This window comes from Misgurnus anguillicaudatus, chromosome 1, assembly GCF_027580225.2.
Source record: "Misgurnus anguillicaudatus chromosome 1, ASM2758022v2, whole genome shotgun sequence".
NCBI classification, from domain to species: domain Eukaryota; kingdom Metazoa; phylum Chordata; class Actinopteri; order Cypriniformes; family Cobitidae; genus Misgurnus; species Misgurnus anguillicaudatus.
In genome coordinates this window covers 3861195-3881342 of record NC_073337.2, presented here as the reverse complement: position 1 = coordinate 3881342, position 20148 = coordinate 3861195, and the positions used below count along the sequence as shown (strand labels likewise).

At 38.7% G+C, this 20148-nt stretch overlaps 1 long non-coding RNA gene across 2 annotated transcripts; it reads right to left on the bottom strand.

The window, feature by feature from the left end:
- Positions 1-359: 359 nt before the first annotated feature.
- On the bottom strand, positions 360-4237 carry LOC129433587 (uncharacterized). Of its 2 annotated transcripts, XR_012357763.1 has the most exons (5): positions 3977-4237; positions 3532-3615; positions 2337-2411; positions 1920-2069; positions 360-661 (listed from the first exon to the last, which is right to left on the bottom strand). It is a non-coding gene; the product is annotated as an uncharacterized lncRNA (long non-coding RNA). The 2 variants fall into 2 exon arrangements; XR_012357761.1 differs by having other exon boundaries at positions 361-661; positions 3532-4237.
- Between the last annotated feature and the right edge of the window lie 15911 nt (positions 4238-20148).

Here is a 20148-nt window from a genome sequence, read left to right as displayed (position 1 = left end):
CTTGGTTGATTTAACCCATTGTTTGATCAAATACACTGTAAAAAGAATCCTGTGAAAAATACAGTAACTTGCTGGCAGCAATTAGCTAGTAAGTTGCTGTATTTCATTTCACAGTATTCTTACTGTAAATGTAATTGCAGTAAAATTAAAATTACTGTAAACTCTTTTAAAGTAATAATCACAGTACTGTATTTCATAACTACTACTGTAATAGGGATTACTGCATTTATTTTGTGTACTGTAAAATGAAGACACTGTTTGTCACAAAAATGCCATTTATTTTATCACTTTAAATTACAAAAATTCATAAATTAAAAATAGCATAGCATACATTTTTTGTTTTTTCATTTTTTCTGTGAACATCTCAAAACTTCTCTGAACATATACATTTTTTTAAATATGTTAACATTTTTCTGTGAATGTTTCATTTAATTTCAACACTTTTCTGAACATACAAAAACACATTTTTTCTGAACACACAAAACAATCAATATTTATTAAAAAGTTTCTGGTAAATTACAAATGCATAAAAGTTAAATGATTTACATTTACAGCAGGATTTCAAACCTGAATATTGTTTTTCTCCAAGACCTTTTTTTCAGAAATATTATTCTTTTAAATCTGGACATGAACTAGTTGACTTCCTGGGCTGGACTCTACCCTGTAATGAAAGAAATTGACTATTAATGTAAAAGCAAGACAGATGGGTTGATGACATATACATAAAAGTTTACATCGCAGTGATTTACTTTTAAATAAACAATTTAAATTTTTTATATGCTCTGTTGGTGGTTTGTGGAGTTTACAGTTTACAGTTAGTGATACAACAGTGAAATTTATGGTAAATATTTGTTAATTTGTGAATGGAAAAGTATTGTTTCACTCGACGCGCCAAACACATATTTTGAAATGACGAACCACACACATGATGGGCTACATACAGTACATGTTGTGACAAACGCCCTCAAAAAAAGAAGTCACCGGCTGCCACTGTATTAGACTAGCTGTGCTGCTTTTCTACCATTTGCATGGTGAGTTAAATTAAACATTTGATGTTTAACAATAGCACAACAGTTGATTTAAACAAAAATAAACACTTTAAGAAGTATTTTACTAATCGGGTAGTTGGTTAAAGAATGAGTACTCAAATATTTGTTCCCATTCTTAGGGGCTGTTTACACTTGGTATTTAGATGTGTTTTCATCGATCGGATCACAAGTGGACGAGAGAGACACATTACATTTACACCTGGTATTTAAATCCGTCTCTTTTGTCCACTTTTGACCGCTTCTCTCCTGAAAACTATGAGGGGGTGGTCTGTGAGACGGTGGGCGAGTCTCTCTGCTGTCATTCAAACCCGAGCGGGAGTAAATATGAGTTTATATGGACGCAAACTCGAAGTGCACTGCTTGTTTAGCAAGTAAACATGCTGCACAGTGTTTTGTACATGAGTATGTAAGAGCTTTCTTTGAATTTTCAGCGCAATTGATGAAATAGGATCGCGCAACTTTCAGACGCTTTCAAAACGAAACTACGGAGATCAGCCGCTTAGTTTTATCAATAAAAAGGCTAAAAATAGCGCCGTTCACCGTATGTTCACGCCAGAAGTCAAAAAAGACGTAAAACTTGTGTTTAATACCTCAGATTAGATAAATGGGCGGAGAGAAGGCGGTCGCGTGTGGCTGTTCAACCACATGTGCGTTCCGCAACTCCAAAGCGATCCGATCGAAAGTGGTTTCGACCACCTCTGGATGTGGTTGAAAGTGGTCAAAAGTGGACGAGCTCAAAACGTTTTGAACACCGTTTACACCTGGCATTAACGTCGTCCACTTGTGATCCGATCGACGAAAACACATGTTAATGCCAAGTGTAAACAGCCTCTTAGTCAAAACTATATAAAAAAACAAATAAGTGCTTACCTCTGGATAAATTCCAATGTAGTGGCTGCCTCATACATAGTATGACGCAAAAAGGCTAGAGCAGAAGTGAAATCACAACCGTCACTCAATTGGAGGAGAACTCTGCACTCGATGGAAAGCATCAATTTTTTGCCCTCAGATTGGACTCTCCTAAAAAATATTAAATAAAAGTTGACATTGCACAGTATTCAATCTGATATGGTTTACTATTTAACATAAGCAAAATTAATTGAAAACACTAGCCCTACATAACTACCTCTTTCTTTCCTATTAGATCAATAACCACTAGAAAATTTTTGGAATATACGTGCAAGATGACATAAAACTTTGTTCACACAGTGACTTGATACAAATACGCTTTATAGATGAAGTAACCCCTAAAATTGCCATCTATTATGTTGAGTGCTGGGATCATACCGAGCATGATGAGCCTTGAAGTGCTTAGCATGGAAATCTGGGCCTCAGCATCTGCTTACTGTAGGTGGAAGTTTCCTGTAACACAAAATAAACAAACACAAAAAATAACATTTAGAAATCACAAGTACAATATTCATAAGAGTAAAAGTGTGTCAATACTGTACAAAAATAACTAGTATATAACTTTGTATATTATTTTGCATTTCTGTCAAGAGATCCTCCTAAAAATTACACACTGCACCTTTAATGGGAGTTATGTCTTGTCACATCGTGTGGACGATTAACACTTGGAAAGAGGAATGTAAACTATTTTTTTCTGAAGCAATATCTCTTATCAGAACGCGAAAACACCGTGGAACTGCAGGTAAGCACCGCAGCTTTTAAATGTGGACATTGATCATTTACTTTATCGTGACGTGACTATTAAAACATGTTATGAGATATCGCCACTGGTATATTTATAAGCAGCATGCAAAAACAACTCTCTGACACTTATAAAAAAAAAAACGTTTTATATAGTACTGACAAGAACAAAGTGTAATAATAATCGAGTGCTCGTATCGCGTTAAGATGAAATGGGAAAGCATAGTAACATTATAATATTATAGTTTTATTAACTTTCACCTCGCGCCAAAACAATAACAAACACAAAAGACACTAAATATGAATAAGAAAACGATTAATAGTTTCATCATGACACCAAATACTGCTGATTTGATCTCATTTTGACCATCAAAAACAAACAAGGCCAACATGAGAGCCAGGGAATATCTATCAGACATGTAGCCCAGAGAGGGCGGTGGTCAGCGGGGCGAGTGAACACTGATGTCCGCTCATGCTTTGGTTCTCATTCGTACCGAATCTCACTAAGCAAACGTTCAAACAGGCGCTATCTTCACCAATCGACTGCAGATTTAAATATAATACATATACATTCTCGACTGAACTAGTCCTAAAACTACACTTTGTGACCAAGAGACGGTAAAAAAATCGTGAAATTATGAAAAATGTGTGTTATGCTTTCTTTCGAATCGGCCCGCTCCGTTTCCTCAGGCAGCAACGTAAGCGAGCAAGAGAAAACAACGTGAGATTTAAACGAATATCGCGCCAATAAATACAAAAATACACACTTTTAAATTAATTTTGGTTCACAATGCTAACGCTATAATTAAATTAAAGACTGGATAAGTCTTACCTCATATCTCCTCAGCTGCGTTTTCTTTCAGCTCGAGAGACTGGTTTCAGCCTGCGGAGGTCGCACTCGCATACGTCATCAACCCTGGTTTATTTAAGTTAACTGACCATTAGATTCGCAAGTCATAAGCATATTAAACAATTTACTATTAACTAAGAATAACAGTCAACTTTATAATTGTTAATATTCTGAAACAAGCATTGAGACACGGCCAATTACTATTATTATTAAATTATTATCCTTCTCTAAACTAATGACGTTATAAAATGTTGCCAAACTAGAAAATATATCGAAATCATGCAGAAATATATATTTGTGGTAATAAAATTACAAAATGCACACACAAGACGGTGAAGTGTGCTGCTCATTCTCTCTCAGTGCACTCTTAAAGTTGAACAAACAGACTTTACAAGAGTAAACTTTGGAATTAAATTAGCAAATTTACCTTTCTGAAGTAAAAATTCAGATGAAAGTGTGGAATCTCGTAGCTTTCCTTGGCTGAAGAAAAAAATCCTTTAGAAATTGCTGTATTGTGATTCACAGGAAAAATATTTTTACTGTAGAATTTACCTGCCGTTGAAAAAAGACCATGATGCTTTGCAGATCTACAGCAACATGCTGTATACAAGTTCTACAGTAAGCATTTGCTCATTTTACAGTAATAATGCTGTGAAAACTACAGAAATTTGTTACAGTGTATGGACAAATCAAACCATTGGATTTGCATTAACCTACTGTTATAGGGTTGGGTCAAATATTGACTTTTTTAGATTAATTTAACCCAACAGGGTTTTGTCCATATTTTACCCAACCATGCATTTAAAAAACCTATAGCATTTTAGAACGTACGCATAGCCGGGTCAAATATAGAAAAACTTAAATATGAACAAACCTGAATTCAAATCTTAAATTAAACTCTGATCAAAGGCAAGATTAATCTCATTATTTAGATTCTCATATTCAGTTGTCGAATTTCTTTTACGCTTAAAAAAAATGCTGAGGTATTCAGCCCAGAGTTGGGTCAAAAAGGGACGAACCCAACCCATTGAGTTGTAATTTAACCTATTTCTGGGTTGTTTTAACCCATTGTTGGGACAAATATAAAAATGTTCTGGGTTAATTTAACCCAATGGCTGGGTTGAAAATAACCCAGCATTTTTAGTTTATGACTTATTCAGTGAAAATGATCATCTTTAAATATTTTCCAAGCTTAATAGGTTTTGGCTTTGGCTGGTATCAGCTGTAAAGACGGATCACACCGTTATCTTTCTGTTGATCATATTACATCCTCTCAGCCCCATGATGCTCAGTTTAATTGCCCCAGACAAAATCAAACAGGCTCGTTCCCTGAAGGAGAAGCTAATAGTGTGAGCCTGGGGTGTAATTCGAGCACAGGTAGGCCAGCTGAGGGTACCGTGGTTCGACCCAAACCGCTGCGAGGGAATGAACATGTCGTTGTTATTAAATGTTGTGACAACTTCCATTTTATTAACATAGTAGAACAAAGCAGGAGGAATCTGCGTGACAATTCACATGTCCCCTCAGTGTGTGTTTTGCCTACAGTACATGTTGATACTAAACTACATTGAGCGGTGGTCGCTGTGAGGTCATGATTGTGCAGATGGAGCAAAAGATTTCTGTTTCCTCATTTTGCCAAATTGATCGAGGTCGAGCGTCAAAGTTTCCCCGAGTTGCCGCATTAAACTTTCATTTTAATTGAACTTCAGAAAGGCTAACTGAATCTATTGCTGCGAGCTGTCATAAAGCATCAGTCAGTTCAGTGGAGCTGTAAGCCAGAGAATGATTATTAACATTCGTTTCGCTGTGACCTTGTGGCAAACGCCAAGAATTCTGTTGTTTTTCACAACCATCATGCTGTGACTTCCAGAAAATAAATTGTGAATCTTTTTCTGAGGCTCTTGTATTTTTATGATATCTGACTTATATAAATATAAAGTTTCAAATGAATAGAACGGCAGGGGGAAAATTTGCATTCTGAGGTGGTGTTTTTTACACTTTATTTTTGACATCCCAACACTGACGTTTTCAAATGTTAAATCACATGCATCCATTTTATAGCCAAATATTTGCATTTACACTGCAGTACACATTTACATTTGAAAGACACTTTCATCTAAAGCGTTCAAGGTATTTTATAAGTATGTTTGTTTCCTTGGAATCAAACCCACAACATTTGCATTGCTCTATCAGTTAAGCTGCAAGAACACAAATTATTCTCTATATATGGATAGTTGACAAATAAACCATAAATGTTGCATAGGGTGTGACATAGCAGCCATCAGAGGATGAGTAGATGGTGATCATAAAGGGATGGACATGGTCAGAAACAATGCTCAGGTAGGCCGTGGCATTTAAACGATGCCCAATTGGCAATAAGGGGCCTAAAGTGTGCCAAGAAAACATCCCCCACACCATAACACCACCACCACCAGCCTGCACAGTGGTAACAAGACATGATGGATCCATGTTCTCATTCTGTTTACGCCAAATTCTGACTCTACCATCTGAATGTCTCAACAGAAATCGAGACTCATCAGACCAGGAAACATTTTTCCAGTCTTCAGCTGTCCAATTTTGGTGAGCTTGTGCAAATCGTAGCCTCTTTTTCCTATTTTGGAGATGAGTGGTACCCGGTGGGGTCTTCTGCTGTTGTAGTCCATCCGCCTCAAGGTTGTGCGTGTTGTGGCTTCACAAATGCTTTGCTGCATACCTTGGTTGTAACGAGTGGTTATTTAAGTCAAAGTTGCTTTTCTATCAGCTTGAATCAGTCGGCCCATTCTCCTCTGACCTCTAGCATTAACAAGACATTTTCGCCCACAGGACTGCCACATACTGGATGTTTTTCCTTTTTCACACCATTCTTTGTAAACTCTAGAAATGGTTGTGCTTGAAAATCCCAGTAACTGAGCAGATTGTGAAATACTCAGACCGGCCCGTCTGGCACCAACAACCATGCCACTCTCAAAATTGTTTAAATCATCTTTCCCATTCTGACATTCAGTTTGGAGTTCAGGAGATTGTCTTGACCAGGAACACACCCCTAAATGCATTTAAACAACTGTCATGTGATTGGTTGATTAGATAATTGCATTAATGAGAAATTGAACAGGTGTTCCTAATAATCCTTTAGGTGAGTGTATATGGTACTACAAAAAGTATTAAAGAATGCAGGGAACAAAACTGGTACAAAATGAAAACATTTTCTTTATAAAAGACAAGAGTTGCTCTTCAAAAAGCATTTTTCCGTAAGGTACATTTTAAAAAGGGAAAGGGGTGTGGGATCTTAAATGCACGATGTTTGAAAGCCAGTGTTGACATTTGAAATCACCTAAACATACACACCCCTACCCCAATAGAGTCTGGACCTTCTTTTGATGGACCCGACCCACACATACGCAAACCCGGGCAGCGATGTTGGTTGGTGGACACGCCCCTTGCTGCTGATTGGCTACAGGTGTGTTTTGGTGGTCGGCCCGACTCCCTTTTCCAAAGCATTTTTCAAACATTGTGCACTCCGCCTTTAATCAGTGTCATATTATATTTGGGATAATACAGATATGGAACATAATTAAAAATGCTTTAATTAAGACTTTGCATGTATTTAAACCACCAAATATTTACATCTGAAATATAAATAAGGTTAAAAACATTGGGTAAAAACTTTACTTTTCATGATAAGGTTTACATTTGCATAGAATTGCCAGTATATACTATATTTATATATGTATATATTTTTTATTAGTTGTCTTTAGTGTTCTCAGATTGATTCTGTCGCTCTAACTGAGATTCTTATGACAGTTTTTAGGATTGTTATGACAGATTTTTCAATACTTTTAACAATTTTTATAAACTACAGTATTAATGCACCAACACACCTACAACACACAGCTGACAAAATTGTTCATTTCATGCTCAAAATCACACATTGTAAACTAAACTTTCACACTGTTTAGTTATACCAAATCAACAAAACATGTTCTCTTCCAACAGAAACATATAGTCAATCATAACACAATGTCATAAAAACACTCACATCAGATGGAAAAACAGAAACTGCATTATTTTATCTGTCAGTCTGTCCTTATACAATAGGGAGTATATTGTATTGATTATAGATTGTGCTTTGCACTGATGTTTCTTTTGAAATCTCTTCATATTTCTGTTTTATTGGGTTTAGTAAATGCATGCATTATGTTTGTTTTGCTTCAGAAATTCAAGACAAAAATGAATCATCCATCTTAGTGTACAGTTTATGAAAAAAGCAGACAGAGACAAAATTTGCTGCAGTAAAGACTTTACAGTATTTACAACAGGATATTACTGCAAGATATCAAACATATTCAATATTGCTGCTATTTACAGTATAAAGTAAAAATAGAAAAATATAAACAGAAAAAGCCACAGAAGAACACAGTAAAATAAAATATTGTCATCTAATCTATAGCCTTTCTATTTGGCCACATGTTCATATTCACATCACACCTGATATCTTCTCTCGCAAAGGATCTTGGGAAGAATCCTTTGCCATATCTTAAGCCTGGGATACACTGCACGATTTTTGTCCTCTTATAAGATCATTACCTTATCACACTGTGCGACATGTATCGTTTAAACTCGGGTACGAGGGGCATGTGGACTGTACGATGATGACATGGAAGCTTCGGCGGCTGCGTCACACGTTGCGCAACGTCACCAGCATGCGCTCGTGGTAAATAAATACCGGCGCGCAGGTCGTAGCAGCAAACACACTGTGCGGTGATCATGCCGAATTTCTGACACTGTCAGAAAACTATCGTAAGCTATCTTTGGACGCAAGACAGGGAAAACGGCCGTCTTTGAACCTCTCTCACTGTACGACATAGGACCACCGATGGAGAGCCACGATCACAGAAATCGTGACAATAGTTTCACGATGGCAATTTTTCATCTGGGACACCCAATAATCGTGCAGTGTATCCCGGGCTTTATCCACCCTGACATTGTTCAGTTGTGTGCACCATACACCGTATCCATGAGGGACTGGAGGAAAAACTTCTCCTTGTCCTGGTGGTCTTCCACTGACTCATGCAGACATTCATCTTTTTTTCGTTGCTGTATATTGTTTCTTTTCCACACAAGATCGACCCAAAGAGGTCCTCTTTTATTGTATTTTAAAAAACGGCTCGTTCTGGTTCTTCATTCTGATCGGTTGAAACGCGTTCTAAGCCGTGATAAAATACCCCGGTAAACCCACGGTTCAGACCGCATCACAAGTATCACTGCGCCACTGTTGCTGCGTACTGATTTATGAAAATAAACACCACAGTCTTTAATCATTTTTTTTACATTTGCACAATTATGGCGATATCCAGATAAATGTCAATAAATATTGTTGAGTCATTTTGTCAATAAAAAGAAAACATTCTCTGGGTTATTTTTGTCTTAAATTGACATTTCCGCTATTATCCACAAGATGGCAATCTTACACAACTTAAACACTGACACATTCACTCGACACAACAGCGTGTGGTGGATTTAGCGTGGCGTGTACATTTTGATGGCTCTGAATCTGATCTGAAAGTTCTTCACAAAAACTGAATTATTTCCGCTTTTAGCTGACAATTTGAGAGGTGATAACTGATAAGAGAACAAATCATTTTTTTTGTTGTTGTTGTTGGAAAGCGGATGGTCTGTTCATTCATTTGATATTTTATGTTTATTTAAAGAAGATAATTTTTCTGTAAGGCATTAAACTAAAACTGGGTGGCAAAAAAAAAAACGCTGACGGGAAAGAGTTAAGAGATCATCACTTCAACAGTTGCACGATATAAATGTTAATGTATATTTTAGATGAATGTTGATTTATAAAAATAAACACCAGTGTCTTTAATTATATTTTCATTGTGTCTTTGTTGCTTGAGAATTGCGCTCTGTTTCTGTCACACTTGATTCTGAGGAACTACTTTGTTTGGCGGAAGACTAATATTTGTACTAATATAACTACAACTTATTTGTGTTTCATTTTGTGAAACCCTGCTATGCATATGAAGTAACCGTTTTATAAACGCAATAAACCCCGCAAAGCAGTGGGGTTACAGTGCATTTTATAACAGCTAAGGGGGTGACAGCTTCGCGTCGTGCCTAACAACGCCCCTTAGCTGTTATAAAATGCACTGGTAACCCACTGCTTCTTGGGGCTTATTGCTTTAGTATACCATATAGTCATGCAATTAAAAGAACCTATGTGTGTTTCCTATGAGAATCAGATGTGATTTAAATATTTGCATAGGTTCATCATCATCAGCTGTTTTTCAATTCCCAATGGAATAACATACAGGGGATATATTTGTGTTTCAATCCATTATATGAACAGCTGTTCACTTTGCCTTTAGCCTATAAGTCAGGTTTAGCACATGATGTTATTTGTTTTGACATGCTGTGTGAAAGCATTTGTAAATTTGACATTAAAGGAATAGTCTACTCATTTTCAATGTTGCAATATGTTATTGCCTTGACTGGGAATTGTTGATGCATCCCTCTATCATCTGTGTGCGTGCACGTGGGCGCTGGAGCGCGCTGCGACGCTTCGATGGCATTTGGCTTGGCCCCGTTCGTTCAGTGGTGCCATTTGGAGGTGGAGTTAGAAGTGACCGGACACATCAACGTTTTTCCTATTTAAGACGAGTAGTTGTGCGAGCAAGTTTGGTGGTACAGGGTGAAGCGTATCGCTTTTCTGGGCGGATTTAGAAGAGGAGCTGCGTTTTGTGGCGTGATGGCACTTTTGGGAGTACTTCAACTCGGCACAGTAACACCCTCCCTCTCCCATTATGAGAGTGAGAAGGGGAGCGGACTTTTCAGGCGAGTCGAAGTACTCCCAAAAGTGCTATTACGCCATAAAATATAGTTCCTCTTTTAAATCCACTTAGAAAAGCGCTACGTTTTATTTTGTACCACCAAACTTGCTCGTATAACTATTCGTCTTAAATAGGAAAAACGTTGATGTGTTTGGTCACTTCTAAATTTATTTCTAAATGGTACCATTGAATGAATGGGGCTAAGCTAAATGCTATCGAAGCGTCACAGCGCGCTCCAGCGCTTACGTGCATGCACACAGATGATAGAGGGATGTATCAACAATTCTTAGTTAAGGTAATAACATATTTTAATATTGAAAATGAGTAGACTATTCCTTTAAAAATATATTGTTTTGTTGTGTTAATTGTATGCATTTTCTGTTAAAGCACATAACACACGCTGTTTTGCATTTCTGATGTTAATCTGGAGTACCTATAGAGTAGTATGACATCCTTTATATCTCTGAAGAGTCTTTAGTTTAATCAGATTTATAAAAGAAAGATTAGCTTTACCGAATCTTTCCAATAACGTACGAAAAAATGAAGAAGGAGAAGTTACTACCGCGGGTGGAGCGAGTACAAATCATGCAACACTATACAACACTGTTTTAACTTATGATTCACTACATGTTCGTGTCATTTATATAATATGCATGCACCTATTTCCGACATAAAACAGAAGTCTTACTTACCGCATGCAACTCGTGACCCAGTTGGGAAAATCCAGCGCATCAAACACATACGCAAAACTCCGCTGTTACCCCGGATAATAACCTTTATCCATTGTTTTCATAAGGCTGGATGTCTTCTCCTTACATCCAAAAACACACTTCTTCTTTCGTGCAATTGTTGATTTTTTAAATTAGACAAAGCTGTGTCGCGTGATATTATGTTTGTAAGTTCAGGCGTCTCCCGCTTATTGAGGGGTGGGTGGGTTTAACAGGGGAAGTGCCCATATAAAGAAGTGATACGTATAGAAACCCCTCAAATGTCAGCTGGACCTGTAATCCAAAAAAAAACTTTCAGAAAGTTGTACGAACCCTGGCGATGTCCATTCGGCACAGAAATACTCTGTAACACGCCCAACTGCTTTTTTGACACTTTGCCTACGTTTAGCATGACTAACTGTATTAAGAAGTCAGAATGCTTGAAATACCATTGAACCACCCCTTTAAAGCAACACAAAATGTGTTAATAGTATAGCTTACACGGGCAGTTGTAGTGCTAACTGTGTTAAGAGTTTTGAAAAAAAATTAAAAGTATTGAAAAATCTGTCATTGTAATAGAGTTTTAAAATAGCTTACCCCACACTGCTAAGATTTTGTTGATGTACTTTTTCTCTTACAATCAATTTCAACTTGTGTGTTTTTAGATATTCCTCACCACCCTAATCAGTCTTTCTGAGCTTTTGATCGTTTGTCCCTGATGTTGTCCAACAGCGTCGAATCACAGATCAATTAATTGCACAGCTTCTTGTTTGCTTGTGTTATCAGGCCGGTTAGCAGCCATAAATTACCTCTTTTTCTGGGCATTATACTGGCATGGCAGCTGGTTTTGTGCTCGGGGGTCAGGCTGGTGAATAAAACAGCCTCATTAGGGAACACCTGCGATTACAGCCGCAAGCTACTAATGTGCAGGTTTTGCATTTTGAAAAGGGCTGGCGAACATTAGCAGAGACAAAACCAAACCGGTACGTGGAAAAGTGCCGTCAACACGTGTTGACTTGCTTATCTGGTGCTCAATTAGCTAAAGTTGCCTGAAGCGTTGGGCAGCCCTGGCATAGCGCACATCCATGACCGTCAACCCTACGTCTTTGAACTAAAATACATGGACAGTTATCAATCAAATAGAAGTCAGTGATGTTTTCAGGTCTTGAAAGCCCTCTTTTGATGCCTTACTTTCAAACACATGATCATTAAAGGGCACCTATGGTCCGTTTCACGTTTTTACATTTCCTTTGTTGTGTTTAAGTGTGTACAAGTGGGGGGTGGAACGGTACACAGAAGTCCCGGTTCGGTTCGTACCTCGGTTCAGACGCCACGGTTCGATTCACTTTCGGTACAATGGAGGGAAAAGCAAAACAAAAATGAAGAAGGCATTTTTTTTAGTACTTAAGCTAATCTTAAAAACATAGGTGTCCTTATCAGTGTTATTTTGAGATGTCACGAATATGAACTGAAATGCATTTAACATACTATCTCGTATTTCAAAAATGTATACCTCTTTAAGTAATCTTGTACTCATCTTTCATACAAAAATGGGTTCAAATGTATTACAAGTGTTACCTAAATACATTTTAAAATTACATTTTTATTTCATATCAATGTACTAAAGAACAAAAACATAGGCTTGTAGGATGAATTAATAGGTGTGTACGACTTCACGAGGCGCTGCAAGAAACGACAAGTGGATGACGTCAGAGTAACGCGAGAGCGATTTGAAATCAGCCTCCTCCGCAAGATTTCTCGCGGTACTCTGACGCTGATGGCGCTGCGTAAAGTTGAGCACGCTTAAAAAACTGAAAGCAGCTGAACTCGACAGAACTGCCCTGCGTATGCCTGTTGTATATAGCAGGACAATTTATATCCTACTTCTCAGCGTGAGAAATACAAAGTGTGGTGTTTGAACTGACTGAAATGCGTGTGTGTCAAGGTGAATGCGTGAGACTTGAGAGCCCTAATTAGATGTATTTCCACTCACATACCTAACAACTGCTGAACAACGCTGACGCAAAGTCCTCGTCTTTTCCACCACTCTCTCGCCTGTACTATTGTAACTGACTGGAAAACTGAAGTTTTGCCAAACTTGCGATCTTAAAGAGGCTGGCGGAGCGTCTAACTCTTGTGGAACACCACTTGCCATTCGCTGCTCACTAACTGACTGGACCGGCGTCGACGTGACAAAAAAATGCAGAGTGCCAGAGAATGTAGACGGGCTTCAGAGCTAAAGCGGGGCAACAGATTAGCTGTCCATAAAGAACCCGCGTATCTAACAGTAGTTCCGCATTACATTAATTATTTTGCACGCAAGTTTTTTTATTTTCATACCGTGTATTCTCCGTTTAAATTCATGCACCGAACCGTGACCCCCGTACCGATTCGGTTCGAAACGAATACATGTATTGTTCCACCCCTAGTACAAGTACATGTTAACGATATGCAAAAGGTACAAACCCTTCAATTCTCCAGCGTAAATCTATTTTTTTGAAATACAACAAACACACGGATTGTCAGCAACAGTTTACTTCCTGTGCTTGGTGATGTAGTACAAGACCTACTTTATTATACTTCCTCCAGCTTAGACTCACAGCCTGTAAGTTAACTCCTGTTAGCATTGGGACCGAATCTTTCTAATACGGTAAGGAGCGTCACATTTCCGGCTGACGTCAGGTAGTAAACCCATGCTGACACAGGGAGAACATGCGAACTCCATGCAGAAAGACCACCTATCCTAGCCGGGGCTCGAACCGGTGACCTTCTTGCTGTTAGGGAACAGGTCGCCGTGATTTCATCAAGTAACATTGGATTCTGATTGGTTAATGAAAATGTTTATCCAGGACCAACAATGGTGTTGATCCAGGATCACATCCTACTTGGTGAAATCACGTTCGCCGTTAGGGAACAATATAAATAACAATTTGTTATGCAGCATTCACACCAGCCGGGGTAGAGGCGTCAAGCGCGAGTGATTTCAATGTTAAGTCAATGTGAAGATGGAGGCTTGCGGCGCGAATGAGGCATTTAGCGTGGCGCGGTATACGCGATTCCGCCTAATTCGCACGTCTAGTTCATGCGAATGGCGTGAATTGAGCGTTGCCGTGGCAAACACGCAAGTTGAAAAATTTGAACTTTGGGGAAAAAGACGCCGCGTTAACCAATCAGGAGCTTGCTGTAATAGTGACATGATTACAGGAAGCAAGCGGAGTCGCAGAAGCACCTCCCATGACGCGAATTTCCACATGAATGTCTCGATGACTAGAATTTCACCCGCAAATGAAGCGAGTAAACTCAAAGGGCTCTATTGTAACGGTCTAAGCGCATTGTCTAAAGTGCAAGGTCTAAATGGGCTTGTCCAATGCCACTTTTGCTAATTTAACGACATGAAAAATGGTTTGTGTGTCATTTCGAGCGCATGGTCGAAAAGGGTTGTTCATATTTTCCTAATGAGTAATGGGTGTGTTTTGGGCGTAACGTGCAATAAACCAATGAGAGTCTCAGCTCTCATTCCCTTTAAAAGCCAGTTGTGCTTATTGAAATTTAAATGTTTTGGATTAAAACCTCTAAAAGCCGTTTTCTTTCAGTCATAGAAGTACAAATAGCAAGCTTTTAAATGCTGTAAATGTATTGATATCCTACATAATCATTGTAATCTCATAAAATAATTTGCAAATATGCAAGAAAAGGTTTGAACTCTAAAAATACAAACAAGAGATAAAGAATTTACCAACGTGCGGAGAGCCAAATAAATCTGTGGGGTAGGATTTAAAAAACATTTAAAAATAGATGCATTTAAAGCAAAGCATTTATTTACTTACCAGGCTACAGGTGAAGCAGCTCTTTACGCCTTCTAACGTCTCATAATCAGTCCTCATGTATGTCTAAGAGACTCAATAATAATCTTTTACATTCAATCCTTTAATTTTTCATATTTAAAAGCGTTTTTGTGCTGCTGCGCATTCATGTATGTGATAAGCAAACCTGCGTTGTCAACCCGTTTATAGGCGCATATTTCTAAAGCGCTCATTAAATAACAAAAAAACATATTGCGCCATTAACTTTAGACTTTAGAGCAGGTTTTTGTTGGTCAATGGCGTAATCTATTTTAATTGCCTCAAAATAGCAACGCGCCAACAGTGAGCCTGAACACACCTCGTTTTCAGACCAGAACGCCCATGGGCGCAAAAGTGGGAGCAAATGCATTTGCTATTTAAACAACGTGGCACTAAACGTGAAAATGATAATTGCGCAGGGTTGAAAGTAGCAAAAGACACTTGCGTCGCGCATTGCGCTGCAGTGCGCCGGGTGTATGATAGAGCCCAAAATGTTCAAGTGGCAAACTAGATGCGGTAGACACAAATTTGACCCCTCACAGCTGATGTGAACCCACGGTTAGAGTATGGTTAGTTTTACGCTAAAAGCTTAGGTTAGTCGCATGATTACTTCTACTCAAAGCAGCATGCTGAAGAGATGGGTGCAAATACTCACTTCACCAGAGTCTTAACTTTCCACGACTGAAGAAAAACGCTCGATAGCTGATGTCTTTTGTAAGTGTGCCATGTGTTTGGTAGCAATCAGAGCAATCGAGATCAAAATCCTTTGTGACATCAGCATTATTTGTCCATCTATACAAAATCACAACTGATTGACTGAAGACTGTACGCCTGGCCTATCTTGTCCTCTGATTTTTAGATGAAAGCGGTGAAATAAAAACCATCACATCAAAAGCATCTCTTGTGTGGTACTGATTGCCTTATTGATGCATTAAAGTTTCCTGGTAGAAATAATGAATAGAGTGTGATTGTGAGGAGCACCGAAACATTGCGGCACTGGTGAATAAGCTATTAATAGAATGCTAGCACCATCTCACCGTTGACGTGTCATTGGGAAAATCGCCCATACCAGACTCATATCTCATGTTTTTCACCTAGAATGTCATTTCTTTGCTATTGATTATAGTGCATGCAGAGCATACGGAAGAGTGGACGGGTGCTAAATTGAATCTGATTGGTTGTGCCATCTCTTTGGTCAAGTGCCATGAGACCGACTGCAACTGTGTCTCGGTCACGTACAGGAAGTTTGGGTCTGGCTAGTTGGACTTGTTTGTCGTCTGAAGAAATAATCAAGTCTTCGTTTGGCTTGAAAACTTTTTGGTGCATGCAGTATTGTCATAATGTGCCAGACAGGCCTGCAGTAATTGTAACTTTGCCATTGTGCTTTCTTTAGGCTTTTAGTCCTCCTTTGTTTGAACCAAGCATGATTTAATGACATAATCTGCTTTTTAATGCCTGGCGATGCAACATTGATTTTATAAGAACTGTCTAATTAATTTTACAGATTTAGCCAATCATTATAAAATGCATCATGCTTGTAGCAATAAACACTAGAATAAATGAGATTATACTAGCTGTTTTTTGTAACTTATTACACAGACACGGATCTTTCCCTGCAAGGTCTGCAACTATTTTTTCCCTTTATTTTTGTATTTGAGTTAAATTAAAATGTACTATTGCATCCATACATTTGTGGACAATAAAACGATTGAATACATAAAAAGTCATTTAGAGAAAATTATAATGTAGAAACAAAATAAATCATAACCCTTATCTGTAAAACCTGCATTACTTCTCTGTGGAACGCCATCATCGCTGATCTCTGACCTGTGATTAATGCAACTCTAGTGAGCTGCTTTTGTTTAGAAATGCAATAAAAAACTGGATGTTTGAATGTAAGTGGTGCTTGCCTATGCACAACTCACAATGTTAGCGTGCTCTTGATGGTTGCTAGGGTGTTATAAATGGTTGCTAGTGTGTTCCTAGTGGTTTCAAGGGCATTTTGAGTGGTTGCTATGGTGTTTGGGGTGGTTACTACTGTAGGTTGTTTTGGGTGGTTGCTGTGGTGTTCTGGGTGATTGTTGGAGTGTTCTAGGTGTTAACTAGGGTGTTCTGGGTGGTTGCAAGAGCATTCGAGGTGGTTTCTATGGCGTTCTGGGGGTTGCATTCACAATGGTTGCAAGGGCAGTCTAGGTGGTTGCTAAGGCATTCTGGGGGGTTGCTAGGTCGTTCTGTGTGGATGCTAGGGTGTTCTGTATTATATAAGTATTATATGATATATGGAAATGTATAGAGACAGAGCGCCGTTATGCAAATTTGAAAACCACGCCCACCGGGGGGGAAATCAATCCAACCGTCTCCATTGAGTTTGTATTGCGAGAAGCCGCCTCCTTGTCATTTCTGGCTTATAACAAAAAACTGAATAATGCCTAAAAGCTGCTGTGTGACAATATGTGCAGCTAACAAGCCAAAGAGCCCAGAAGTGGGTTTTTATGGGCTGTCGAGCCGTAAAGCCCAGCCTTTGGGGAGAGTAGGGTGGATCGCCGACTGCGTTTCCCCCGGGTGGACGCAGTTCTACTAATAGAAGTACTATGAAAAGTTGCCTGTGTCCATTTTTGTGTCTTTAGGCGCTCGTTTTTTGGGGTCGACAGCTTATAAAAACTTATTTACAGATTAAACTTAAAAACAGAATAATACCTAAAAGCTGCTGTGTGACAAGGTGTACATCTAACACGCCAAAAAAATAAATAAATAATTTTTTATAAGCTGTCGACTTCAAAAAACGAGCGTTTAGACACAGAAATGGAAACAGGCAACTTTTCATAGTACTCCTATTAGTAAAACTGCGTCCAATAGGGGGAAACGTAATCGGCGATCCACTTTATTCTCCTTAAAGACTGGGTTTTACGGCTCGACAGCTTATAAAAACTTATTTCTGTGTTCTTTGGCTTGTTAGCTGTACATATTGTCCCAAAGCAGCTTTTAGGCATTATTCAGTTTTTTGTTATAAGCCAGAAATGACAAGGAGGCGGCCTTTTGCAATACAAAGTCAATGGAGACTGTTGGATTGATTTCCCCCCCGGTGGGCGTGGTTTTCAGGTTGTGACGCGCTGCGCTCTGTCTCTATTGGTGCGGTCTCTAACTCTGCTAATGTCTTCTCAATTAAAATGTTCTCTATTTTTGTAGAAAAAATCTCTCTCTCTCTCTCTCTCTCTCTCTCTCTCTCTAGGATTAATCTAAACCCAGCCCCTATATATTTTGACATTGTTGTTTAATAAAACCACATGTTTACTTTGGTTAAGATACTTTATTTGAACCAATTATTTTTGTCTCATCATTAGTGTCATTTTAAATGCTTTTGTCCACTTAGGTCTATTTTTATTACCAAAAAATATCAGAATACTTGATCATCATCAATTACCAAAATTATTGTTAGTGAAAATCCTAGATATTTAAAAATTTGGTGATTTCAGTTAAATTAAAGTCTAAATAAAGTTAAATAAAAGGGAAAATAATTTTTTTGAATATTAGCTGACGTCATTCGCATCTCAAACTTGTCTTCTGCCATTTTAAGTACCTGAAGTGGTCACAAAAGAACTAGAAGCTATGCCTTCAATATGTTGTGAGCATCAAAATCGCTATTTTTTTCAACACTAAGAAGGCTCGACACAACATGATACTTTGCTCGAAGTATCACCTGTGTCTCTACAATGAGCATTGTGAACATTGGCTGTTTCTCAATATGCGTTCTTCAGCGATCTTGCGTTCTCGTGTCCTTGCTCTACGTCATCATTAACAGTCGAATTTCATTCCAATTCTCAAGAACGCAAGTACAGAGGACGCGTGAAAATACCCGGATGTGTTATTGATATCGAGGATGCATCGAGTGCAGACTTGCACGCTGAAATCGCTTCACACCCCAGAAGTCATTGCGGCAAAACAATGGCTGAGGTCAGGTGACCAACAGTAAGATCACACACATCTCAAATAAAGCGGGACAAATGCACACGACCTTAATAAGCAGCGGTTGCACGATTTGCGCGCTCCTCACAGACAGAAAGAGCAGCGGTTGCGTTTCTTGCGCGCTCCTTTACAGAAAGAGCGCTCGCATACAGATCTGTTATTTGTGTTTCAATGGCTTAAAATAACTTGTTATAAAACTGCGGTGCTTAAATACGTGTACAAACGTTACGTTTCCGTAACCACGCGCACAGGAGCGTGACGTGGGCGTGTAACCTCGATAAAGATGATAGTTCAAAATCTCTACCGGTTTATCGCCCACCCCTATTAGTGCGTTCTGTGTTCTCATGACCTTCTGAGTTCGTTCTTCCAAGGTCCGAGGAAACAGCCATTGTTTGTGTACACAGTTTATACTTAAAAGAAGGTTTTGAACAACTGACTTTGGCTGTTATGGTGTCCGCTCGCCGTCATCTTGCCAGTCAAGATGTGTCGATCTCCGAATGCGACGTAAGGAGGGAGGAGAGTAAAGATGGAAAGCTCCTAAAGCATATTTCCATATAAATGCATGGATAATTCGTTATTTTGTCGTAAGTATAAAAACAATATTGACCTTCTAGTTGATAAAAGAGCCTCATATGAGATTCATTCATTCGCATTCGGAAATCAATTATTTACGTCTGGCAAAGACGGCGAGCGGACACCATAACAGCCAAAGTCAGTTGTTCAAAACCTACTTTTTAGTAAACTCTAAATGTTCTAAATGTTCGCGTTCATGTGTAGAGATCCAGGTGATACTTCGAGCAAAGTTTCATGTTGTATCGTGCTTTCTTAGTGTTGTAAAAATAGTGGTAGTTCGGTAGCAGCGGACAGCGGCTGAAAGAACACATTAGGGATCGAGTAGGCATCACACCCTAACCAACATATTTTTTTAAGTAGCGTTTCTTTTCATGACAGTCGAGGTGCGAAATGTTGTCTTTCGTAGCCATTTCCCGTATCCGTAAGAATCATAGAGAGTAAAAGATAAGAAATCCGTAAATCGTAGCAAGCTAGCCAATGCTTGTCAGTAGCCTACTTGTACTCGGTAGGTACTCAAGATGGCGGCAGGCAACTGGAATGACGTAAAAGGTCACATGACTGATATTCATGAATATTTAATCATTGAGGATTTCTGCAAACTTCGTCCTGAATAGTAATATCAGCAAAGTGTAAAAATCTTGTCTCGTCTTATTCTCGTGAACCCAATCTTGTGTCTCA